The sequence below is a fragment of the Ips typographus genome, linkage group LG11 (genome assembly GCF_016097725.1).
Source record: "Ips typographus isolate SLU linkage group LG11, UJ_Ityp_2.0, whole genome shotgun sequence".
Classification (NCBI taxonomy): domain Eukaryota; kingdom Metazoa; phylum Arthropoda; class Insecta; order Coleoptera; family Curculionidae; genus Ips; species Ips typographus.
In genome coordinates, this window is record NC_138432.1 from 2212702 (window position 1) to 2239967 (window position 27266).

A 27266-nucleotide genomic window follows, 5' to 3' on the forward strand; every position below is an offset into this window, starting at 1 on the left:
AGTTTTTTTTCAAAGACACAACCAGTCAGTCTTTTAATACTCAAGTCACAACGTGAAAGTCCTTTCAGACGGGTAGTTTGATTGGGAACTCACAGTAATAGCAGTAATAAGGTAGTTTGGTGTGAGTTCAACTAATAGGGGTAGAAACTACTCATATGAGACAATATTTACCTATCTAGTACTATGATTGTAAAGCAAACATCTTTGTGCAGCTGCAATGTTTTTGTTTAAAGAAATAAGCCAATACTTAATAAAGCTGAATTTTTAGATATTTTGATTATTCAAGCGTATCACTTTATAGTATAAATACTTTGTCAGAAGGAAAGTAATACCTCCACTCAGTAGAGGTGGACTTCACTTGTTCAATGTAAAGAATAACCCATTGGTTTTAAGTTCATACTGTGCAGCCGAGCATCCACTGTGACGTCACGCGACGTATCGCTTTGAGGAAACAGGTTTTGCTGATGGGGCCGCCCTCTTGGATCTGTTGTGTTGAAGTAAAATTCCCACTTGTCACTTGTTATGTCAAAAAAACTACCTAGAACATGCTGCTAAATTATATTTTTATGACAAAATCCAATAATTTAATTAATGAAAATTATATAATATCAAGGAAATGTATGTTTTTTGATAGATATAATGGATGCAACAGCTGCTGGGCCCAGGTAAGATTACGATGGCAATTTCATACCTAACCTATGTAATAAACCATGCTATTGCTGATGCATCATTACTACACATTTTTGTACTAACATTTTTTAAGGGTGGTTCTAGTAACTAATTAGGCTAGTCTTACAGATCTGCAACTGGTATATGCTGCATACATCACTACTTTTCCATGTGGTTGAAAAAGCACAACTTTTATGAAGAAAGTGACTACGTTTCCCAGGGACTGCAATCAAGTCAAGTTGGAGAAGAATAAAATCCTGTGCAATATTTTAAACTATCTACATTACAACAGTGGATTAAAAAAGGAAGTTTTAAGGTGAGTTAACTGATTTTAATGATAGTAACATTAAAATAAAAAGCAATGCAGTTTTCAATATGGTTTTACCTTTAACACAATAATCATCATTGTTCACTTTGTAGACTGCATTGTTCAACCTTGAGTTAATATGTATTATATGTAGTATATGAGGCAGGGTTTACCCAAGTTTTTAGTTGTAGTATTAATAAAGATACTTATTCTCCATATCAACCGTGGGGTAGAATGCCGAGGTAATTTGGTGTACACACTCGAGGTATTATGAGGCACTTTTCCATTACTACAAGACATTACAAGGCATTTAGAGATATTTATAAAGTATTTGAGAGTATTGTGGGGCATTGTCTGTATATTTCAAAATGTAGTTTATTAATATAACAAAATTGACTGAAAATTGAACATAACAGCATAGGCACAAGTAATTATTATGGTAAAATCTTTGTTACATGATATTGAGTTGAAACAATATTCATTACAGGGTTCGAAAATATCATGATATTTATATAAATATCATATCACATGATATATATCGGATATATATCAGATATATATCCGATATATATCATTTTCAATCTTTATATACTTAGCTATAAAAAATATAAAAAACTAAAAAAACTGTTTTGTTTTATGCTTACTTAAGCTATCTTTTCTTTTAACACAAATCCTTTTATAATAACTTATATTATTTCTAGACAAAAAAAAATAAACTTTTTATTATGCGACTCTGAAAACTATCTATTTCTCGACTGATTCATTGTCGAGAAAATGTACCTTTTCCGTTCATCGCGAACAGTAACAGCTTTACTAATCTCAGACAAATTAGAAAACCAAACTTTGCCATCCTTCAGTAAAGCTTACTTAATATTCTTGATACTCTTGGCCTTGTTGAATAATTTTTTGATGCTTTGAATAACTGAAACCTGTTTATATTCAATTAATAAAAATATTGAATATATCGGATATATATCAAGCTGTAAATATCAAGATATATATCATGATATTCATCATGATATTTATCATGATATATATCACTGGATATATATCCTCTGAACCCTGATTCATTACAAATTATTATAAAAATTTACCAATTTTTCAACATTTAAACTACATTTTTATGGTCACGTGACTGTTTTTAACAGGTGTCAACTGGCTTTTACAGTGTTGCATGCTCAAAATTGTATTATTAACGTCGCACAACGTGTATTTTACAATTTCAGCTTTTACAACTGTCTAAAATAGTCTAAATTTAATTTGCCAAAATTTTTAATTTTAAACCACATTTTAAAGGTCATGTGACTAATTTTGACAGATGTCAACTGACCTTTACAGTGTGGAAAGAACATGCAGAATTGCATTTTCAACGTCACGTAACGTGTATTTTGCAAGTTAAGTTTTAACAACTGTTTAAATTTAATTTACCATTTTTCAAAGTTTAAACTGCGTTTTGAACTTTACGTGACTGTTTTTGACAATGTCAACTAGCCTTTACAATGTTGCAAGTTCAAAAATTGAACTATCAAGTCATGTGACCTATAGTTCTTACAATTTTATTACTGTCTAAATTTAAATTACTTCAACTGTTTCTATGTCTGTATTTAAGAAAGCAACAAATGTGTAAACATTTTAAGGTATCCTAAGGCAGTTTAAATAATTTAAAGGCATTTTCATGTATTTCAAAGCAGTTAGAGGCATTTTAGGCAGTTTTTTTAAGGCATTATTACTATGAGGCATAATCGAAGCATTGTGAGGTATTTTAAAGGTATTTCGTATGCAAAAAGGCATTTTGGTGTACAAAAAATTATCGGCGGTCTACCCCTCGATATCAACCCAGATTAAAGTAACCTGGACTACTTTGTTTACTACGTGTTGTTATGGACAAAAATTAAGTTTTTAATTACGTCTATGTAGACCTGCGAATTAAAATTAAACTAAATTTTCATTCAAGTCAAATTAAGTTTTCTCAATTTCATAAAACTATTAAAAATTTAGCTACATAGGGTGTTTCACGATAAATGCGTCATATTTTATGGTTTGATTAAAAGTAAAAAATTACCCTAGTTTGCTAAATAAACCATGGGGCAAAGATGTTCCGTTATGGAGATACAGGGTGTTATAGTTTGGATCTATTTATTCAAACCGGTCTCAGATATTTTTATTAAACTTTGTAGGTCAACTGTCCATGATAAGGCACGTTTTGCAATAAAAAACATATTTTTTTAATTTTCGTAATTTTTTTTCGTAATTACACTGCTCTTTTTTCCATTAAACACAAATCAATTTTGAATTACCCATTTAATTTAGAACAGAAAAGCTATCTAGTAACTTTTCGGTACACCTTTCTTTTTTCCAATAAAAAATTGAAAATCATGAAAATGTACCCATAAAATCAATACTAAATCGTCGACTGTTTATTAATCAATATCTAAATTTTTATTAATTTAGTTTTTTTCAAAAATTTTTAATTCGATAGGAACAAGCAGTATCTTCCTATTTTTTTATTAAAAAACTGGATAAATCAAAATTTTAAAATTGAATAGAGACGAAATTCGAAGATTTAGTATTAATTTTAATGGTTCTTTTGCAGGATTTTTTATTCGAAAACGAGATGACGTACCAAAAAGTTACTAGATGCCTTTTCTGTGTTAAATTGAATAAGGAATTCAGAACTGATTTGCATTTTATGGAAAAACAGTGGCGTACATATTTTTTTTTTGCAAAAATGGTCAATAACTTGTTCGATTAGACGCCACTAGCAAAAATAAAAAATATATTTTTTAATGGCAAAACGAACTTTATTGTTGACACCTAAAAAGTTTTACGAAAATATCTCTTATTGTTTTGATGAAATAAATAAATTTAGATTTTTTTACCCAAACTTTAACACCCTGTATCTACATAACGAAACATCATCTTTGAACCATGGTTTATATAGCACAATAGAGTTATTTTTTGACGTTTAATCAAACCCTAAAATATAACGCATTTATCGTGAAACATCCTGTATAACGCTTTATTATGAAACACCCTGTTGACTGATTCAGCTTAAGTAATTTCGACTTTTTTAATTGGAACAGCCTGTGTATTACTTATTTTTCTGATAGCTTTTGCAATTCAACTTTTGTGAAGTATGTCATATACCTACCTAATTTAAATGTCTGCGATTTATTTTTATTTTTAAACTTTTACCTGCATTTTTTGTTATCTTAACTAAACTATAATCTGAAAATTGTCTTTAACAATTCAATTGAACAATGAACATTTTAAATTGTTGTGGTTAATGACATACAAAATTAAAACATTTGTTTTTTTATACATTATACAGGGTTATTCACGTTATTTGACACGGAAAATTGTGACTAAAGTATTCACTTTCAACAAACTTTTAATTCTGGGATGGATGTAGACCTATTGGAGGTATCTTTTAAAAATATTTTCAAGATTTACCGGTTGTCCCAAATGCAGAAAAAGTATCAAAGTTATATTTTTTCAAATGGAATACTTAGTATTTTATTTGATTTTCAGAATGTACGTTGAAAATAAAAGGTAATGACATTGAGGTTTGGTACGTCTAAACTTTACAGTTTCGCAGATATTCGTTATTTTGTAAAAATTTAGAACAAGGTTTATTGTTTAATCACTCAACCTATGTTTGATATCAATCAAAATTGGCTTGAGAACTGCTAAATGAACAAGTTTTAGGATCCATGGGTGAGAGATTGTCTAGCTCATACAGGATGTCTCAAAAATTTTCTCCCAATAATTCCAACCTTTAAACTTTAACAACTTTTCAAAATCAAATTGAACACCACCTATTTTACGGTTAAAGTAGATGCAAAATTTAATTAACTACCGAAAATTATTGAGGTCTCTTATGACTAACTGTTTGCGTTTTCTTGGAAAGTTAACATTTCTCGAACTCGCACCGATTTTGAGTGATTTTTGATACCCTTGAGAAATGACCACAGATTAGCGAATTAGCGAAATTTTTAGGAGTATATCCATTAAGATACTTAATAATGTTGCTGAAGGACTCAAAAACGTAGTAGCTATGTTTGTGTTTGTAGTCGAATTGTCGCCGTTTTAAACCTTTTTTATGAATTATTTTTGTAACTTGGATAGCAAATTTACAAAGTATTAAGCCACTAGTTAATTCTAAGCTTTACTCAGATTAGAACGATAGATATGTAATTGGAAAAGATACCAAGTGATCTTTGAACGGTATCAAAAATCAGTCAAAGTCAGCTCTATTTTAAGAAATGTCGATTTTCCCAGAAAACGTTAACAATTAGCGGTATGAAACCTTAATAATTTTCGATAGGTAATTAAATTTTGCATATATTGTAACCATAAAATTGGTGGGGTTCCATTTGAATTTGACAAGTTTATACTACTTCAAAATTTTAGTTTTTGATTAAATTTTTTGAGACCCCCTATATGAGCTAGACAATTTATCACTTTTGGATCATAAAACTTAATCTGTTATCAGCGCCCAAACCAATGTTGGTCAATAAATCTCAAAGGAAGGTTGAATGTTTAAATGTTAATATTTGTTCTACATTTTTACAAATTAAGGAATATCTGAGGAACTGTAAAGTTTAGACCTATCAAACATCAATGAACTTCAATTAATTTTTATTTTCAACGTAGATTCTGAAAAAAAAGTAATATACTAGGTGTTGCAATTGAAAAAACATGACTTTGATACTTTTTCGGCATTTGGGACAACCGGTACATCAAGAAAATATTTTTAAAACCTACCTTCAATAGGTCTATATCCATCCCAGAATCAAAACTTTTTTGAAAGTGAATAGCTTAGTCGCAATCTTCCGTGTCGAATAATGTGAATAACCCTGTATAGGGTGGACCATAAGTAATGGGACATAGAGCTACATCATTACTACTACTATTTTGCTACTACTACGCTTCTTCTTCTTCTTCTTCTTTAGCCTATGTCCATCCACTCCTGAATGTAGGCCTCTTCCAATGATTTCCATGTCCGTCTATCCAGGGCAGTTTGAAACCAGTTTCTTCCTGCTATCTTCTGGATGTCATCCCGCCATCGCTTTGGGGGTCTCCCTGCATTTCTTTTTGTGGCTCTTGGGCGCCACTGCATTATTTTATTAGTCCATCTAGATGGATCCTGCCTTGCAACATGACCCGCCCATCGCCACTTTAGTTCGGCTGCTCTTCTCATAACATCGGTTACCCTTGTTCTTTTTCGGATCTCTTCGTTTCTTATTCGATCTCTGAGGCTGATTCCCCCCTACTACGCTATCTGCAACTATTTCAGCTGTTTAAAAGGACTTAAACTTTTTTTTACGCAGCTTAAACGGAGATACGACTTCAAAATATTATTCTAATATGAAAATGGTGAGGTTTTGTTTTTTGTTTATCAATCCCAATCCTCTGACCGGTTTCGCCGTATTACGGCTCATCAGAGAGGCTATAGGGCTTGATAACCAAAGAACAAAACCTTCGTTCCAGTATAGTCAACTGGATGCCAGATGTCGGGCTTACTGCTGCCCGAGGGAATTTATTTAAACACCGAAACTGTGGTGAACTGTATATTATATTTATTGACTTATTTATTAATTTAATTTGGGATTAAAAAAGCCACATTGTCGGCTAACTCCCGCATTTACTCTGGCGTTTTACAAAAGTCAAAATAGACTGACGCTTGACAGTCTAAAGCGACGTTACAATGTTGCCACCGCAATTATAAGGTTACACCATATACCGCCCCCCTTGAAAGATATACATATTTCAACACCTAAAAATAAACAAAGGTACTTAAAACTAAACTTAAGCTAAAATGATAGAATGAACATCATTCTATTGGCAAGACCGAAATCTTTGCAACCGCTCTCTTAAATATACCCTTAGCAGTTTGTACTGACACCACTCTCACTAGCCCATCAGAACCAGGAAACACTTCTATTACCCTCCCCAAGTTCCACTTTAATGGAGGTAAGTTGTCTTCTCGCAAAATCACTAAATCACCGATTTTGACAAAATTATTATTGTTTACTTGCCACTTAGATCGACGATTTAAAGTATTCAAATACTCATGACTCCATCTATTCCAAAAGGTTTGCACTAGTTGAGAAAGATGTTGATATCTCTTTAGGTGAGAGCACTTAACGTCCCTTACGTTTGGTTCTACCAAGGACAGTAATGGTTCGCCAATTAGGAAATGACCCGGAGTCAAAGGCATTAGATCCTTAGGGTCATTAGAAAGAGGGCTTAAGGGTCGGGAGTTCATGCACGCTTCAATTTGGGTAAACACAGTTGACAATTCCTCAAACGTGAGTGACGAATTCCCTACCACCTTTTTCATATACTCTTTCGCTATTTTAATATGGGATTCCCACAGTCCACCAAAATGAGGGGACCGAGCAGGAATAAAATTCCAATTTATACCTTCATGACACAAATAATCTTTAAGTTTAACATTAGTTTCCTTATCACTAATTAACTTATACAAATCCTTAATTTCCCGATTTGCACCCACAAAGTTGGAAGCACAATCCGAAAATATATTTTGACACTTGCCTCTACGAGCAATAAATCTCTTTAAGGCATTTAAAAAAGCTTCTGTGGTCAAGTCTGAAACTATCTCTAAATGAACTGCCTTTGTTGCAAAGCAAACAAAAAGGCACAGATACGATTTTAAAATCTTACTGTTCCGAATTTTAGATGATTTAATATTGAAAGGACCAGCGTAATCTAGGCCACAGTTGAAAAATGGTCTTTTAGGTGTAAGACGAGCCTCAGGCAAGTCACCCATTAAAACTTCCAAAGGTTTGGGTTTCATTCTGAAACAAATTATGCAAGACCGAAGTTCCCGTTTAATAGTATTAATTCCACCCAATATCCAAAATTTGTCTCGTATACAGCACAATAATCCTTGAGGACCCATATGTAAATTCTGTCTGTGATAATGAACAATCAGTAACTTACTCAAAATGTGGTTCTTGTCTAAAATTATAGGATGCTTTTGATCATAAGAAATATTAGACTTCTTTAAGCGACCCCCAACCCTTAGAACTCCATTGGAATCTAAAAACGGACTCAAAGGTAATAATTTACTTTTTGAGGAGATATTTCGCTTTAAAGTTAAATCATGTATTTCTTCATTAAACACACAACCTTGAGCTAGTTTTACTAAATAAATTAAAGCGTCATTTAATTCAATCACTGTTAAACACTCTAAACTCTTATTATTCTTATTTGTGGTGATATTTTTGAAAAATCTTAAAATATAACACATCACCCTTTGCAATTTAGAAAATGTAGAAAATTTGTTAAAAATATCTATATTATTATTTGTAAAAGTCGTGAATATTTTTCTATTTGCTCGTTTTTCTGGTAAATTGTTAAAATCAGCTTCAGTAAAAGTATTGGGTGACCAATCATGAGAATTTACTGTTAACCATGAAGGTCCATGCCACCACAAGTCTGAACAAATTAATTTGTCAGGAGTGCATCCTCGGGATATCAAATCAGATGGATTTTCCTCACTCCTCACATGTCGCCATTCTATAATATTTGTTGATTGCTGAATTTCAGAAACTCTGTGAGAAACGAACACATTCCACGTAGCAGGTTCTTCTATTATCCAAGATAAAACTATTTTAGAATCAGTCCAATAGTAGAATTTGTTGATTGGCATAGTTAAACTCTCCGTTGTTTTCTTCATGAGCCTACTTAACAATACAGCACCGCATAATTCCAATCGGGGCAATGTCAAAGACTTTATTGGTGCTACCCGAGACTTAGCACAAACTAAATTAGAGACAATAGAGCCATCAGTATCAATTGTTCTAGCATAAATGCAAGCACCATATGCTAACTCAGAAGAGTCACAAAAACCATGCAATTCTATCACTACTGGATTATCACAAAATACATGTCTAACAATGCTATATTGGTTTAAAATAGGAAGCTTCTCACAAAAATTGCACCACAACTTATTTAAATCTGAAGAAACAGGATCATCCCATGATAAATGTTCGCTCCATAATCGCTGCATTATTATTTTGGCATGTATGATTACAGGACCAATCAATCCTAACGGGTCAAATAATTTAGAAGTTAGTGACAAAATGATTCTTTTTGTCACCTTGTGATGTTTTTCCAAATTGACAGTATACTCCAGACTATCTTCCCTACTATTCCAGACTACTCCTAAAGCCTTAGAGACAGCCTCTTCAACAACATAATGCTTTATTTTAGCACTATATGGTTGGTCTTTCAAAACTTCAGCCTTATTTGAAACCCATTGTCTCAAAAGAAAACCCCTTTTTTGCAATATATGTGCGATTTCATTTTTTAGTTGTATAGCTTCACTAATAGAAGGTGCGCCGGACAATAAGTCATCGACGTAAAAATCTCTTTTTATTACACGACATGCTTCAGGAAAAGTCTGAGATTCCTCATAGGCAGCTTCGATTAAACAGCGTATAGCCAAGTACGATGCTGACGTCATGCCATACGTTACTGTATTTAATCTGTAATGAGTTAATTCTTCATCAGGAGATTTACGCCAAATGATCCTCTGAAGATCCCTCTGTTGTTCACTTACTAAAACTCTCCTATACATTTTTTCTACGTCAGCTCCAATCACACAGTAATGTTGTCGAAACCTGATTAAAATAGAAAGCAAATCGTCTTGTAATACTGGCCCACATTTCAACTTGTCATTTAGACTGATACCATTATTAGTTTTAGCGCTAGCATCAAAGACTACCCTTACTTTAGTTGTACTGCTCGACTCTTTAAATACTGGATGATGTGGTAAATAAAACTGTGGATTTGAACTCTTTATTTCACACTCTGGTATAGGTGACATATGTCCTAAATCTTCATACTCAGTCATAAACTTAATATATTCAGTCCTCAATTTAGAATCAGTTGATAATTTTCGCTCCAACTTTCCAAATCTTTTTAGAGCAATTTGTTTTGAATCTCCTAACTCTTTGATTCCGTCACGAACTGGTAATGCAACTATATACTGACCATTTTCTGCCTTTTGTAATGAGCTTTTAAAAAATTCTTCACATTCGATCTCCTCTCGTTTCCATATTTTAATTGAAGGTACTTCTTCCATTATCCAAAATTTTTCAATCTGACGTTGAATATTGCTATTAGAGGTAAGATTACAAATTGTTTGATTAAAATTATTATTTGAGGAGTTATTTAAGGTTGATGGATGATTATTTGTACGAATACTGCCCGAAACAATCCAACCTAGTTTAGTTTTTTGAAGGATTGGCATTCCTTCAGCTATTCGTATTTGACCTGCTAACAGTAAGTCATAGAATATTTCAGCTCCTATTAACAAGTCAATAGGCCCTGGAGTGTCAAAAGAGTCATCAGCCATATGTATATTACATGGTAATTTTAATTCACTTTTATTAATTGGAAATGTAGGTAAGTGGTTAGTAATTTGATCTAAAATTATAAATTTCAATTTTTCAGATACTTCATTATGCTTTGATTTGAATTTAATTGTCACAGATAGTGTTGAATTTGAAACTGAACCGCTTATTCCCACTATGGACATATTAATATGATCCACCTTTAAACCTAAGCTTTGTACTAATTCTTTTCTAACAAAATTCGACTGTGAACCACAGTCTAGTAAAGCCCGTGCTTCATGCATCTTACCATACTTATCAAAAACTAGTACCTTAGCTGTAGATAACAAAATTTCATTATTATGGTGATCAAAACTGTGAGCTATAATTGACTGGTTTGCAGATGAAACAACTGCAGTATCTTCATTTTGAGAATCAGAATTTTCTGAGAAATTTACTTTACAACTATTATTTGAAACATTGTTTTCAGTATTTTTAAAATTTAAATGAAGTAAAACATTATGTGGCTTATCACATTTAGAACAACGCTTACTAGTACACTTAATACTTATATGATTTGATAAAAAGCAATTCAAGCAAAGATGTAGCCTTTTGATTTCATTAATTCTATCTTTAACAGGTAACTGCAAAAACTTGGTACATTCACTAATCCAGTGACCATGATTTTGACAAAATGAACATTGATTCCTACCAAAATAAGAATTAGATGAAAACCTCTTATTAGGTGGTCCAGGACGTTGTGTATTACTGGAGGTGCCTTTATTCAAGTGAAGGTTACTCAAGTTTTTACTATTACTCTCAACACTTTCAAGAATTTGACACTTCTCATTTAAAAAAGCTATAAAATCTGTGTACTTATGACTGTTATTTTTAATGTTATAAGATTCCCAATCTTTTCTAGTATTCAGATCTAATTTTAAAGTGAACATATACACTAGTAATGTATCCCAATGTTCGACTGGTTCTCCTAAACTTTTTAAAGCTCTAACATTTTTTTGTATGGTATCTAAAAAACAACGTAGCTCAATGTGATTACTTTTATTTATTTGTGCTAATTCAAATAAGAGACGCAGGTGACTTTGAATAATAAGTCGCTTATTCTCATAACGCTCTCGTAATAATTTGAAAGCATTTTCATAATTTAAATCTGTAACTTGTATAGATGAAATTGCATGTGCTGCCTCACCCTTTAGGCATGATTGTAAATAGTAAAATTTCTGCACATTTGTTAAACTGGTATTAGAGTGTATTAAAGCCATAAAGCTGTCAAAAAAGTTGGTCCACTGATCATAGCATCCTTCAAAAGAAGGTAAATCCAATGGTGGTAATTTTACTACATTAGAATTGACGTTTCTCTGACTTAACTCACTAGAAACTATGTTTGAATCAGACAAACTACGGCTTTGTAATTTTTCCTTAAAAAGACATATTGTTTCGAAATACATTTCTTCAAAATTGTTTCTCTGTTCACTATTTTCAGGTTCATGAGCTTCATCTAAAAATTCTAGCTCTAATTGTATTTTATCAAAATTGTCCCACAATGATTCACAACGCACAAAACGTTCATTTACAGTGATCTTATTAGCCGAATCATCACAATTGGTAATGAATTGATTAAACCTATTCAATTGTGCAACCAACTGTGTGCGGTCACTTTTTAGCCTCCTAATAATATCCTTTTTGGAGGTCATTTTACTAATTTCACTTACTTATTACTCATTAATGACTTAACTTCTAGACATAAACACACTAAGGAAAATAAAATTAAATTGCCAACTGTATTTACCAAGCATGGACTGAAGTTAGATACAAAATCGAAGAACTTACCCCCGACACAAGCCTCTTTATTCTATGTTGTAGTACTTGTGCAACAAACCCTTGTTGCTTAGCTCCCAAACCACTTAGAAGCCGTTAACTCCACGTCCAAACCTGTGAAACCCTCGTTTCCTTTTGCAGGGACGAAATACTGCTCCGTTTCCGCAGCTGGTTTATTATAAATTTGGGTGTTTTGCCGATGGACCCGTAAACTCGTAGTTCGGTGCGGGTTATAGCTTCTCCACAGCAGACGCTTATTTGCTTTCAGGGCTAATATCCCCTACAAATCTGAAAAATAACCCTTTATTTTCAGGTTATGAACTGGTAGAAAAACACTTGTTTTCCTAATCCGTCTTCGAAGGACCAAAATGTCGGGCTTACTGCTGCCCGAGGGAATTTATTTAAACACCGAAACTGTGGTGAACTGTATATTATATTTATTGACTTATTTATTAATTTAATTTGGGATTAAAAAAGCCACATTGTCGGCTAACTCCCGCATTTACTCTGGCGTTTTACAAAAGTCAAAATAGACTGACGCTTGACAGTCTAAAGCGACGTTACAATGTTGCCACCGCAATTATAAGGTTACACCACCAGAAATGATAGTTGTGTGCAACATCTGGTGACATCTGTACTCAACTCTATGAGTTAGAAAGTACAGATGGCGTTCCAAAATCTAGGAACAGCACCATTAATGCCGCATCATTCGGTAAACACCGATCTGATTGGTAAAAGGGATTGATAAACAAAAAACAAAACCTCACCATTTTCAACCAATCAGATCGGTGTTTACCGAATGATGCGGCATTAATGGTGCTGTTCCTAGATTTTGGAACGCCATCTGTACTTTCTAACTCATAGAGTTGAGTACAGATGTCACCAGATGTTGCACACAACTATAATTATTCTAATATGTTTTCTATTTAAAAAAAGTATACTAGTTTTAGATCTTAAATGTTGACCGTTTTCGAGATATTTAATGTTTCAGTATTGCTTTGCTAATACGGTTAATGGTTAAAGGGTAAAGTACATTTACAAAATTCATAAAAACCTTTTAAAAAAAGTGAAAAAAAGAACATTAAATTTAGAACAAATCTATGTGTACTCTTCTTCTACCTAACTTCAACCGTTTCTGACTTAATAACAGTTTTTCCTTAAAGTGCGTATAAAATCGTAATCCATACTAATCTGAATACGGACCCCTGTTTGTGCTAAGTTTTAACCAGTTTTGTATTTGACAAATATCTGTCAGAACATGTTGTCGTTATTGAAGCGACAACTAGTCTGTAAGGCCAAGCAGGTGTCCGTATTCAGATTGGTATGGATTACGATTGTATGCACCCTTTAAGGAAAAACTGTTAATAAGTCAGAAACGGTTGAAGTTAGGTAAAGGCACTGAGGACAAAAGGTCACATCGGCAAGCCTTTCAGGACTTGAGAATTTAATGAATGTTTAGACTACCGTTTTGCTGAAAAAGCCACCATTTTTATGAAACATCTAGGAAACGGTGCAAAATAGTGTTACGGTTTGGGCCTACTATACTCGAGTCAGGATGAAACCGATGCGCCGCAATATCTGGCCGGGCGCGTGTTAAAGTAGGCCACAGTTAGGAGGCGCCACCTGGAAGAATCTTGGACGTTCAATGCAAAAGTTTAAATAGTGGCATAATTATGGAATTGTAGTAGTGTTTTTAGTAGCTGAATTAATTATTGTACGGAGTGTTTTGAAGTGTAAATAAATTTATTAATTGTTGAGTTAAACTGACTTTGTGTAAACCCACGGGAAAATCGTAACAATAGGTATAGGGAAGTATTAAGAATAATTACTAGCCTTCTTGCGAATAATTAACAAGGTGTTCAATTTAAAACTTTTCTTCCCTAGGGAGGAAAAGTACCACCAGTAAAAGTCACACTGTCTAAAGACACTTTGTCACTTTCTTGACAAATCGGCAAACATATCTTTAGTAGAACCTTCTTCAACCAGGTATTAACATAATATTTAACTGCTGCTTTTAACTATGCGCAAATAACTATTTCCTACGACCTCTATAGAAAATAAAAGTTTTCTCCCTCATTTGAGAGATGAAAATATCACTTTCACTACCTAGGGAGTAATTAGAGAATTTTAAACTAAAGCCTGTCTGAATATTGTGGACTTTCTTTCGTTTGTTATCTGTTTAATGACTTTTTCAATTTTTTAATTTGCTTGAGCATCTCAGGTTGGTGCAAGTGGGTACTCTCCCTCTACACATACCAGGTGTCCAAGAGTACCCTGGACATAGGAGATTAACATGGGAAAACGGTTTTGATTTTTTTGCGCCTGTACGGTTGATTCGATTGAAAAATCGTAATAATGAAAGTTGTAGTACCTATCACGGACTAGTTTTGTGTATTTTTCGGATTTTTCGGATCTCTAACTTGAGCCCTTTCGTCGTAAAACACGAACAAAAATGCAAAAATTTTAACTTTTTACCTGCACTGTATAAGCGGTTGTCGAGCAACCGTACCAGCAACAATGGCCTGTTTACCCGTTGCCCGACAACCGCCTATACAGTGCAGGTCAAAAGATTAAATTTTCTCATTTTTGTTCGTGTTTTACGATGAAAGGGCTCAAGTTAGAGATCCGAAAAAAATACACAAAACTAGTCCGTGATAGGTACTACAACTTTAATTATTACGATTATTCAAATTCAAATCAACCGTACAGGCGCAAAAAAATCAAAACCGTTTTCCCATGTTAATCTCCTATGTCCAGGGTGCTCTTGGACACCTTTAAAATTTTACATTTATTGTAAATTAATTTTGCAATGCGGAAAAGTAACTTTACCGCATCCGGTGCGGAAAAGTACTCTTTCCCGCACTCAAATAAGTGTGTAAAAGTGCATTTAGCGCACCTGAGTAGGAAAGGTTTTTTCATTATTCTTACTAGTCTGAAAACTACCTATTTTTTGGTTGATTTGTTTGAAAAAATGTACCTTTTCCGTGAGGACGCTCGAAAGTGCGCATTTCCCATGCGCTGTTTTTAACTGGTGGGTTTTCTCGTGCGCTAACAAATACGTGTTTTGCATAAAATAATTTTTTTTAAAGTCAGTAAATTTCTGATATTATACGTTAAGTTACGTATACGAAAACATGCGAACAGATGTGTATGGTAAATACCTTCTTCGCAACTGTGCGTATAATTTTCATACGTTTCTAAACTTGTTTATGGTCAGAAATAGACCACCTGTGTGCTAGATTGAATGGTAATTCAATGTATAATGAATTTTTATACTGATTTTATGCTACAATATAAATTCAAGCTTCAGCTAACATTGGTTAAAATCGAGTTAAAACTTAAAACACATTGACATTTCTTATATTCTCGTGATAATATTTTTTTTTTGTTACAGATATTCTCCCGGTGAAGCGAGAAGCAAAAAAAGGTCATCCAGGTCAATCTTGGATTTTTTTTAATTTTAATAATAAACTAATGATTGGGTCGCGGGTGGTGTGTAGTTTTATTTGCGATTTCGATTTGCTGTTATGACATATGCAGCATTGTTCTATCCACAATATCTGGCCGAATACTTTTCATTTAATTTCCATCTAAATGCTGAAGTATTAGAAATATTGTCATTCCTTTAAATGTCAATATGCATTCCTTTAAATGTCTACGCATGGCGAACTGAGTAACTGTGCAAAAGTTGACATTGGGAGTGAACAAGGACCAGCAATCAGTAATATCTATCTAACGTACAATTTATTTTCCAACTGATTAACATCTGTATTATTCAGGGTTTCCAGGACATAAATAACTCTACAAGTGTGTTAACTTAACTAGGTTTATTAATAATGAGTGTAAACACCAAGATGCAAGATACACCCAGCAGTTGCTCACGCCGCGCCATCGACCAGACAAGGGGTTAGGTTGTCACTTGACAGTTGTGACAATGGCCTTGTTGTGTGGCACTAGCACTACACTCTTATACTATAAACTAGTAATAACTTATACCTAACTATACAGGGTGTCTCAGTTTTAAGTGCCCAAACTTTAATGTCGGATAGTACGTCGAAAAATAACAACACTTTGCTATATAAACCTATATCCAATAGGGCGTCGTTACTGATATACAGGGTGTTAAAGTTTTTTAAAAAAATTGCTTATTTGAGAATTTCTCGAAAACCGTTGGAGATATTGTAATGAAATTTTTGTGTGAATATCTCCTGTTCAAAACGTCTTCAATGAAATAAAAAATTGAACTGTGACGCAACCAGTGTCGTACTTACCGACGTACGCCTAGGTACTTTGGATAAAAAAAATGTTACGCCACTGCCTTTTTGGAAATTAAAATTTGTTTTTGAGATGACTGTTTAATTTGGGAGACAAAAGTCCTCTTGTGTTTTTTCGGATTGACGCACCATTTCAGAGTAAAAAAAGGAAAGGTTATAATGGTATAAAAATTTATTATTATCACATAACTTAAATTAGGAAACAAATTAAATAAAACTTAACAAATTAAAAGTTATTTAGTGCCTTTTGGACAGAGATACTTTAGGGAAAGCTTACGTTAAGTTTTGACTGTGACAATTCTTATGGCTCTTTGTCTCAGTCAAAATACTTAACTCTTAACTAGTTCCCGTTAAAACGTTCGCGCAAATGGTAATTAATCTGTGACGAAGTTTACAATAGTTGTTCAAAATGGAAACCATCAGACTCAATGCATATTTGACACCTACGACGTGTAGAATTGACCGCTGCAGATATTTGATGGGGATTATTGCGAAGAATTTCACAGGCTGCTTCAATCCTACCTACTAATTCCAGTTCGGTGTGAACTGGAGTGGAATACACCTTGTCTTTGAGAAAGCCCCATATAAAAAAATCTAAAACTGTCAGGTCGGGTGACCTTGGGGGCCAAGCGGCTGGACCTGTACCAGGAACATAATCATGGTTATGTGCATTATTTACACGACCTATCCAGCGCTCCCGAAAGTGCAAATCACACCAGCGTCGAACATTTACTCCGTAATGAGCAGGTGCGCCGTCCATTTGAAACCACATTTGCTGTCTCACGTTGAGTGGAACGTCTTCTAAATAATTACCCAAGTCATTTTCCAAGAATTGAAGAAAGAGGTGAGAATTCAGGCGAGGAGGTAAAAAATGGGGACCAATTAAATGGTTACCTATCACACCTATCCAAACGTTAACACTAAATTCTTGTTGAAAAGTTCGGGGTCTGACTTGATGAGGATTTACATTCCCCCAAACGTGCAAGTTATGAAAGTTCACAACACCTCTTCTGGTAAATGTGGCTTCGTCAGTGAATAAAATTTTACGCAAAAACAAATGATCAATTTGGATTGATCTCAACAGCCAACTGCAATATTCTCTACGCCTCGGTCCATCTTCTTGCATTAAATATTGCACTGGCTGCAAATGGTAAGGTCTTCTTCCATTCTTTCGTAAGGTTCGATGGACTACATCCTTTGAGACTGGAATATTGCGCGCTCGTAATTGCTTAGCGGCATTTCTGCAACTTTCTGTGGGGTTGTTATCGAACACTTCTAAAATGTTTGCCTCAAATCTTCCATGTGGTCTTCTAGGTCTATCTGGGTTTTTGCGTAATCCAAACTCTCTCAACAAGTGATGAACCTTCATAAAAACCTTTTTATTTGGACACCTTCGATTTGGAAATCGTCTAGCATATTCTCGGCACGCTTCGTTAGTGTTTCCGTTGCAGTATCCATAAATAAAATGTATGTCAGCGTACTCGGCATTAGTAAATAAGTGTGGCATTTTAAAAAAAGAACTAAACAAACTTTAAAGTGTTGAAATTGAACGTTATTATAATGTGCTGTCAGTTCGACATTTGTCACCAACCAGAATGGGAAGTCATCCAAACGATAAAATTTAATTAATCCATGTAATTAAGACATGCAATGATGTCACCTTTCCTTTTTTTACTCTGAAATGGTGCGTCAATCCGAAAAAACACAAGAGGACTTTTGTCTCCCAAATTAAACAGTCATCTCAAAAACAAATTTTAATTTCCAAAAAGGCAGTGGCGTAACATTTTTTTTATCCAAAGTACCTAGGCGTACGTCGGTAAGTACGACACTGGTTGCGTCACAGTTCAATTTTTTATTTCATTGAAGACGTTTTGAACAGGAGATATTCACACAAAAATTTCATTACAATATCTCCAACGGTTTTCGAGAAATTCTCAAATAAGCAATTTTTTTAAAAAACTTTAACACCCTGTATATCAGTAACGACGCCCTATTGGATATAGGTTTATATAGCAAAGTGTTGTTATTTTTCGACGTACTATCCGACATTAAAGTTTGGGCACTTAAAACTGAGACACCCTGTATATTACAACATCCTCCAGCAAATTTAACTTTTTGTGTCTGCTCAGCTCCTATTTATATCGAAGAATTAATGCTAATCACATGTGTTTTCTAAGAACTATGCATAATGCCCAAACGGCATTTGGACGTTGATCCAACGTTCGATTAACCGAAGTTGGGGCGACGGCATTTCTACTCGTATTTGCACTATTTTGGGGAATACAAATTTGAGTCGATTGGACGTCGGGTCACGACTAATTCGGTATATTAACCCTTTCAGTCATGACCCTTCTAAAAACATTTTGAAAAAATTTGGCGTTTTGAGGGAAAAATATTAATTTTTTTATGATTTTTCGTGAATTAGCCTAATTGGTTCCGTACGGCCGTGACGTCATGCCGTCGACGAAAGACAATATGTCTAAGTGGAAAATTCATATACATATACGTTCAGGACTTTTTATTTATTAAAACTCTTATTTGTTATGAAACTTATAAAAACAGTTATTACCCTTAAAGCAGCACAAATGTTATTCACATTTTACACAATAAACATGTGTTTTTAAAGAACAGCCTGGCAACTTGCACCTGGTATTATTGGGCTTGTCATCTGTGGATAATGATCAACTCCATCTAGTCTTTTTTCTTTTACTGGTTTACTTTCAAATTTTTGCAGTTTTGGAGAAGGTTTTTCAATGCCGTTTTGTAAGCTTGGCCTACCTCGTTTGGATGACTGCGCTATATACAAGTTTTTCGGCAACTTTATGACGAAATTGAAAAAGATCGTAAGTTTTGCTTCTTCTTATACCCAAAGATTCGTTTTTTTTTCTATACTCTAGCCAAGAGTTAACAAGTACAACGTCAAATGCATGGGAGATCATTCCAAGGGGCCATTTTCTAGATCTTACATGGGATCGATACAATCCCAACAACAAGTCGGCCTTATCCACACCTCCCATATTTACGTTATATATTCTTACAGATTCTGGTCTGGGTACTTGTATGTGAGTGTTTTGTTTTTTATCGCAACGCTTGCAGTCGTTCTGTATCCCGACTCCAACAAAATTTGAGGCTAAATACACTGGCTTGTTGTCGTACTATTTGGTTATAACAATTTCATCTCTGCTAACAGCTGTGTCGTGGGAGACCCGGCCTTTTTTCTTAAGCTCTTTATCGTCCAAAAGCGGATTATTTTGAAATCGTTTGATTCTTATGGTCTTAACTAAAAGCAAAAAAAATGTATTGAGTTTTATTGATGTTGTGATCTATAATCTCTTGTCACTACAACTAACCCGCAAAAATTTATTTGGATTGTAAATATTGCAGAAGTTGGTAACTTGTAAAGTAATTATCAAAGTCCATGGTTTTTTTCAGTGATACGGTTGTCCAAATACATTACTGTTCCAGTTCCGCTGCCGAACTTCATGAATTGCGCAGATATTTCTGTCGTAGAGCTATACAAGAAAGTCGTAATGCCACTTTGTCCAGCCAATATACAGGGTAATGCAAATTCGACCCTCACCATTGGGATCTCAGAAGCCATAAGAGATATGAAAAAGTTTAAATTGGGGCAAAGTTGCGCAAAGCTGAACTAAATGCCGTTTTAAAAATTTCGATTTTCCGAGTAGTTCCGAAGATATCCGAAAAAAACTAAAAATTCGATTTTTTGTTTTTATTTATTTCTAACCTTATTTGAAGAGATATCTCAAAACTAAAAGCATCTTTTCATTGCCACTTTTCTCCAGCTATTCGATGATGGATTCAAATTTGCCACACGACGCACAGAGGAGTATTTTACCTCAAAAGCTGCTCAAAATTATTTTGCTTTTATAAACGATTTTAAACGAAATAAAAAGCTGTTTCAAGGTATTATATTGTATTTAAAACAACCAGTCAGGCATCAAATAATTAAAAGAAATAATAATGATTGAAATTAAATCTAAATTCACTAATCAGATTTGTTTTCAGTGGATTCGTCATCGTCTTCGCTACTAGAATGTATTTCTTCGTCATCTAATGGTTCTGGTAGCAGAAGTTCCATTGTCTCCTTAGAGAAAGGTTTACTTTTTTTTTGAAGCCTTTTTCTTGAGCAGCTCAAAAAAGGGTCAGAACTGAGCAAAAGTCTGTTCAAAATGTCTCTGTTGCACAATTCTCGCGAAAATTTTCGCGCATAATTCTGGCGGTATGTCCGGAAGTGCTTATTTCTGGCCTCAGCTGCCTCTTCAGTGAGTTGGCCAATAGGTAGTATGGCGTGGTCAATTATTGTGGTACCATGTCTCAAAACCTTATGCATTGTTGGAGTCATTGGATGCCATCCATATAAATCGACATATTGCTTTGCGGTTTCTTCTGCAAACATTTCAAATTTAGAAGTATCTATCCTGTGTCCACTTGACAAAGCCTGTAAAATTATACTGCATTTTTTAATAAGATTTATATCAACCCCAGTGATACGGGAAGAACTTTCTGGATCTGCGAAAAATCTTCTTGAAGTATTCCCGTCATTAGTAGTCCCGAAACCTGCCTTGGGAATATCCACCAGCAGACCCATTTCCTCTTTAAATGCATTTTGAATATTCTGTTTCCTTTCAGCCACTATTTTTTTATCTTCTTGCGACCTCGCTTGCCATTTCTTTAGTGGTATTTTATAAGATAGATGCAGTAAGGATTCAAAAAATCTTATCCTTGCGTGTAGTACCGAGAGTCCAAATTTAAGGGCATCGGGGTTTTCTATGCTTTTTTTAGAAAAGAAAGAAAAAAAAAAACACCAACTTTAGCACAAAATGTTACTTTTTATTACTCAATTGACGTTAAACATTTTCCTGTCCTGTAAATGTTAAGGCGCTACCGAATTTAAAGTTCCCACATAATTATATTTAATAAAAAATTGTTAGAATGCCTTACCTTTCACCTTCCTCATCTTCTAAAGCAGCCAATAATACTTCTTCTTCAGAGCTTGAAGAATCCATCTTTCTATATAATCAATAAAAAAATATGTCTTATGAAATTTTTGCGCAAGTGTACCCACAAATTTTGACTTCCTACGTGTCGCGAAATATTCGCGCAAATGTGATAGGAGAGACGAATTTCTCTACCGCCTGTGTCGCGAAATATTCGCTTCGTTATCGCGGCGAATCAATTCGGGTCAATGTGTGCATTCCTATATACGACGCAAATATATGAATTTTTCGCAATTCGCACCATTGCCAAATTTCTTTAGCAAGTGCATGAAGTTTCGGATGTTGAATACTGCCCATTCTGTTAATGTACCCAATTGCTGTAGTATTATCAATACGACATAAAATATCTTTATGCGTTAAATTACTGGCAAAGCATTTCAAACCAAAAAACGCAGCTAAAAGCTCCAAATAATTGACATGAGAAAGTCTTTCTGAAGCACTCCAGAAACCGTGTGATCTTTCTCCATTACAAAATAAACCCCAACCTGTTAAAGAAGAGTCCGTGTCAAAATTACGAGGCTTTAATGACTTCTGCGCAGTTATAATATTGGTTAGCCACCAATCAAAATCTGTAGATAAAGTAAAGGGTATATTCATTAAAGAGTCATAGTTTCCCTGAGCATCTCGCAGTGCCAAATACTTTTGGCGTTCAAAAGATTTTGTATAAAGCCAACCATAAGATATCGCTGGACATGCAGACGTCAGTGTCCCTACAAACCTCGCAAAAACCCGCATCTGACATATTTTCGTAAAAGAAAACTTTTTAGTCAAGGCAAATATCTTTTCTTTTTGGTCCATTGGTAAAATTATAATCATTTCTGCTGAATTGTATAAAAAACCTAAATATTTAATTATTTGTGTTGGTGTAGTAACACTCTTATCATAGTTAATCGCAAAACCTAACGACTCTAACAATGCTATCGATTCAACAACATTTTTGGTAAATTCCTGATCTGAGGCCCCCAAAATAAGAAGGTCATCCAAATAAATCACTAAGCGGAAACCCTGGTTCCTTAAACAACTTATGACTGGTTTCATTAATTTGGTGAACAGAAAAGGAGCACAATTTAAACCAAATGGGAGAGAATTGAACTCCTTGGAAACAAAAGCGTAAGTATTTCTATGCTGCTTATGTATTGGAATAAAAGTGTAAGCATCCTTCAGACCCACAGTAGCCATAAAATCGTCTTTTTTAAGCAAACCTATGACTGTCTTATGATCTAATTTAAAATGAGATGTGTGAACAAACTTGTTCAAATTTTTTAAATTTAGAATCAATCTAAACGATTTATCAGGTTTTTGTACCAAGAAAATTGAAGAAAGGTATTGCCCGTCGCAAGGCTGAACTTTTCGCAAAGCACCCATTTCCAAAAATTTTCCAATGGCGTTAAGAAAGTCGTTAACCTCAACTTCTGACTAACTAGGTTCAATAGGCGCTCTTTTTTGAACTGGCCTAGATAGAAAAGGTATTTTAAAACCCTGAATAGCAGATAAAATAAATCTATCTGAAGTCAACGCTTTCCAAGAAGAAAATTGAAATTTTAAAATTCCAGCTTTCTTAGAGCTACTAACCCTAGAGTTTAACGCCTTCGTTGTTCCATCCGATCCGTTCTTGTTGGAAAGGCCACCTTTCTGGGTCTGGATCCTGGCTGACGATAATCCGACGTCTGACGTAGAGAAGTGGGTCTGATGATTCATTCTCACTTGACGTCCGCCCTGACGTCTTCCCCTGACTGGTCGGGACGGATTGCGGAAGTTTTTTAAATTCTGCTGCATGGTAGTAGTCGCCCTTTTAGCAGGACTTGCCTTGATTTTCATGACCGAAAGATTCAGCTGTTTTTCAGCCTCCATACGTTTCTCCAAATCAGAACCGAACAACCATTCATCTGAAGGAGATGACACCAAAGTCTGTTTAATTGACTTGTCTAGCCCAGATAAGGCCACTGTCCTTTTAAAAGCCACATACTCTACTTCGCCAAGTATGTTTTTATCGTAAAAAAACACACAGACAAAAATTAAATTAAATTAACCGTTTTTAAAAAAACAGGTGTTCTTTTTAAAGGACGCTGGCAAAAAAGGATGCCATAATATGTACATTATTTGGGAAACATAATAAGTGACAGTTCTGCAAAATGCTAAAGTATACTGTCACGATCTAATTTTTAGTCGTAACGCGGGCACGTGTAGGCTGGGGTCGTAGTCAAGTTAAACTCAAAGATTGGATAACAAAAACAACAACGTTTATTCATAGAGAAACTAATAAAGAAAGATTAAATGAAAACTGAATTTATAAAAAGCATTGTCAGACATAAGTTGGTTTAATTCAAATTATAGAGTTTGTACTTACATGATAATTAATTCACAAACCATTTTGGACGAGGGTAAGTGTCAAGGTAGAGTTTCCTTAATTTTCGCGACCGAACCGTCTAGTTTCGCGGATAATTTCTAACTCCCTTCTTTCCAAATTTCTCGGCTATTTATTGTAAGGTATTGCGATCCCTTAGTCAGTTCAATTTCTTAATTGCTTGTCTAAGCACTTGGATCATTGTCCGAACAATTGATGACTTATTGCTGACTGGCGATTGCAACACCTTAGCTAGCTTCCGTTCTAAAAGGTTCAATTGCTTACTCTTCAATTTGAGTGGTCAACGACTTGTTTCGGTCAGTGGCCGATTATTTGCTGACTAAGTAATTAACGTATTGATAGTAGTTAGTATTAAATTAATTAACGACAATCTACTTGTGACAATACCTAATAGATAATAATGGTAACCATAAAAATAATGGTTATCAAAAAGTTTTAGTACTAAACAAAATATACATTACAGTTTCGTATGAAAACACTTGAAACAGTCTTTAGGTTGCAAAGCTACATTGCATTTTTCACAATCGAAATTACATTTTTTGTGGCAATGTGCGCATGGAGTTTGTTTTTCCTTATATATTATTAAATGATCCTTTCCATCAAACTTAGAAAAAGAGTGGGATTCACTAGAAAGTCTGGAATGTTTTGCTGTTGATCGTTTTCTAAATGACTCAAGAATTGCTACAGATCTTCTGAACGCAAGATGATCTAATTTTCCACCATCAGTTTTGTGGAGACGCCAGGCGTTTTGTACAGACTCTCCGTTATTCCAAACTCATAATCCAATTACTAGCCAATTTAGTCCGTATCTCCAATTTAATTAAACCCACTACTAATACACGTCCGTACACTACGAAAGTCAGAACCGAAGGAGGTGGGTAGGGACAGTGGGAATCTCGTTAATCCATTCATGCGCGTCACTAATTAGATGACGAGGCATTTGGCTATGGTAGAATCAGCGAAGAGCTGACATGGACTGACCGAGTAGTCAGTTAAATTTAAGAATCGGTCGGCGGTGTGTGTGAGGACTGCGATCCGGCGCCCCCCGTCGCATGTTGCTCGCGACGCTGAGAGCGCGCTCCTGGAGACCCAGGAGGACGTGCTTCATTCCGCCACACTCTGCTCATAAATGTCCGATGGAGTGTGGACGCCCACTTAAGCGCACTGTGTACACAGCTCGCTTTCAATGGGCCTGAGATCTCTAGCAGAGACGTGACGGGCTCGTTAGTTCGAGGCCATATACCCCTGGCACCGACCGTTAGTGGCTCTATGAGCAGTTCACGGCCATCGCGACGCGGCGGCCTCTCTAAAGACGCCCCCGAGTAGACCTCCTTCTTGCGCCTCCGAGCCTCGTCGAGCGAAGCTCCCCCGTCCCACGGGACATGAACATCGCAGACCACCGTCCGGTTACCCGGCAGGTGCACCGCAATGTCCGGTTTGAAGAGAGTCCCATCGTCATGCCTGACATGAGGCTCGTCTTCGACCTCCCATCCTTTGGCTCGCGCGTGCCTAATGATTTTACTAGCTATCTCGTTGTGACGGTGTATACGCTCACGGTGCACAACGGAGCATTTCTGAAGGATGTGTGGGATGCTCTCGGTTTCGAGGCATCCCGTCCCCCGGCACCTCGACGGACGTGAATATGGGAGCCCTTTGGATGGAAGGTTATTGGTCCGGAGTTGAATCGCCCTAACGTAGTCTCGGCCTGACCAACCGTTAGGTTTAGCCATAACCCAACTCCTACTAGAGGAGTCTTCCGCAGCCTTCTCCAGACCCCGAGAATAAGCCCCAGAGGCGAGCGCCTCCCTCCATACTTGGGATGCGGGACAAGCACCAGCTAAATTTGAAATACGCTCAATATTGCGTTTAAACACCTCTGAACCCACAGTCCCCGAGACGACTGGATCCTCCGTGTTATTAAGGATCTTAGTGAGCCGAGCCAAGAGCTGTTACCCTCCGCAGCTCCGGCACACCTAATCCGCCATCCCTCACCGACGCGTGGATCATATGATCCGGCGTATGGGTGGAGAATTCTTTTGACTGTCCTGTTAATGAGGCGATCAGCGTCCTTAAGGCCGCTGCCGGTAACTTCGGTGTTCTGAAGTCCGAACAACAGCCTCGGGATCAGGTAAGTCTTTACGACTATCAGTTTCTGATCCGGTTTCAGAGGAGCCCTGATGACTCTTTCCAACCATTCCCGAAGATGAGGAACCGAAGGCTTTAAAAGCCCGGTCGGCCCAAAGTATTGCCCCAAGTATTTGAAGGTATCCAGAGTGCTGACCTGAGGGATCCTTGCCCCGTCTATACTGAAGACGCTCCGTTGGACCAAGTGGGGCCAGTTTCCCTCGCGCGGTGCATGTGTCGCCATAGCGACGCACTTCGCGGGGTTCACCGACATCCCACAGAGCCCGAAGAACTTCTCAGTTTCGCCCAGCATAGATCTTATGTGCCGGGCCTTGTCTGCCAACAAGACAAGATCGTCGGCGAAGGCCATGCACGACGCCCTGCCACGCGGTAGCGTGCCCCCGTGCCAACCGGAGTCCAGCTTCCCCAGTAACTCGTCCACAACTAAGTTAAAAATAAAGGGAGACAAAGGGTCTAGGATGTAGCTGCCCATGTGCGAATTGACACCAGCACGGGCTAACGCGCGCCGGATCGAGTGGTGGCTAACGGTATCGAAGGCATTTCGAATGTCTAATGATACCACATTGAAGGGTAGAAATTCGGCCTTACGATATCTGATATACGTGTCCAAGAGGACAACGTTAGCTAGTGTCCCGTTGACCCGGGCAAAGCCACGCTGGTGTTCATTATGCGCGTGTTGAGATTTTAACGCTGCGAGGAGCACGCGATGCAGTAGACGCTGCACCGCAGACCCGATGGTAATGGGTCTCCAATTAGCGGGGTCCTTACGGTCCCCACTTTTGTGAACAAGTGTCGTCCGGAGTTGCTTCCACTCCGGAAGGATGACACGCCTGCCCAATAGGGCGTTGAATAGTATGGCAAGCTCGATGTTATTGAGCGCCTTAACATCAGCTACCCGGATCCCGTCGAGACCCGGGGCTGAGTTTTGCCAACCGCGCTTAGCGGCCCTGACATGTTCGACCGTAATAGGCCTTATGGGTGCTTCTTGTGCACCTCCGACGCCGACTTCCCTGTCGTCGGCCACCCACGGGGTTTCAAAAATCCCCCCGAACAGACTCTCGACGCCCTCGACCGAGGGTGTCTCTGGGTCGCTATCAAGCGACACTCCCTGAAGGAGAGTGTCTACTAGCCCCGCTGGGTCACGTCGGAATAGGTCCTGAGCCTTCTTGTAATTGGACGCGCGGTCATCACGTCCGCCTCTCCGCTGACCGTAGGAGCGTTGCGGTTTGGCCCTCCTCGGCCCATGGTCTTTGGGCTTGACAAGGGGACGGAGCCAGCTGCTGA

The 27266-nt window shown here is 36.3% G+C and overlaps 2 long non-coding RNA genes across 2 annotated transcripts in view; one reads left to right on the forward strand and one right to left on the reverse strand.

The window, feature by feature from the left end:
* The window catches only part of LOC145735650 (uncharacterized), a 123821-nt gene that overhangs the window by 93728 nt on the left and 2827 nt on the right, over positions 1-27266 (reverse strand). The window lies entirely within an intron of this gene.
* On the forward strand, positions 528-16174 carry LOC145735323 (uncharacterized). Its single transcript, XR_014179647.1, has 3 exons — positions 528-665; positions 799-985; positions 15575-16174. It is a non-coding gene; the product is annotated as an uncharacterized LOC145735323 (long non-coding RNA).